The sequence below is a fragment of the Octopus bimaculoides genome, chromosome 9, assembly GCF_001194135.2.
Source record: "Octopus bimaculoides isolate UCB-OBI-ISO-001 chromosome 9, ASM119413v2, whole genome shotgun sequence".
Taxonomy (NCBI): Eukaryota; Metazoa; Mollusca; class Cephalopoda; order Octopoda; family Octopodidae; genus Octopus; species Octopus bimaculoides.
This window is the reverse complement of record NC_068989.1, coordinates 90406054-90406892: the sequence shown is the minus strand read 5'-3', so window position 1 is coordinate 90406892 and position 839 is coordinate 90406054.

The window sequence follows — 839 nt, the reverse complement described above, 5'->3', positions numbered from 1 at the left end:
AACAATTAAAAATTTCACAGAAATTCAAAAGTTCAATTTTTCTTCGATCTTCCTCATCCAGGCTCCCAAGCAAGATTCCTGCCACCTACAGGAAATCCTGCGTTGGCAGGCCCAGATGGAGGGAAACGAAATCCTCACTGTTGCAGGTCTTCCTGACCTCCATTAATTCCTTTTGAGAGATGACCTCTGCAGCCACCTGAGGAGACCAACATGAACTGTCTATACAGACTGATTTATACGGCTCTCGGCCCAAAAGACAGTCCAAGAACCTCTATACAGGTCCCTTCCTGAGGTAGAAAATGACCAATTCCACCCTCATCTCACAGGGAGGGACCCCAACCTGCTCTGTCAGTGGCACAGTTCCCACCAGAAGAGCTTCGGATTCAATTGGCGGCACATCAACATCCGCCGACCGTCTTCCATTTTTCTTTTCCCGGTTGCAGGATTTGGGGCCTCCACCAGCACACCCGGGGTGGGGGGTCCTTCTCCTCTCCTGCAGCCTGCACATCGTCTGGTGAGCAATGGTAGTTGCTCACCTTCCTTTTTCTTTTTGTTGAGGTTGACTCCTCAACAACCTCCTCCTCCGCCTTTCTCTGCAGAGGGAGAATGGAGTGTTCCTTTACCTTTCCCTGGTCCGGGGCCTTACCACAGCTCCTTGGGCAATCCTTTTTGATGTGGTCCAACTCCAGGCACGAGTGACACTTGGGGTGGGGGGTGGCCCACCCTCCAGTATCACTGGATACCTGAAGCCTGCCGTTTTCAAAAAGTCTGAGAAAGTCATTTTCCCTGCGGCCACTGGGGTCCATAGGGTCAAAGTCGCCCTTGCACCCTCCCAGCTG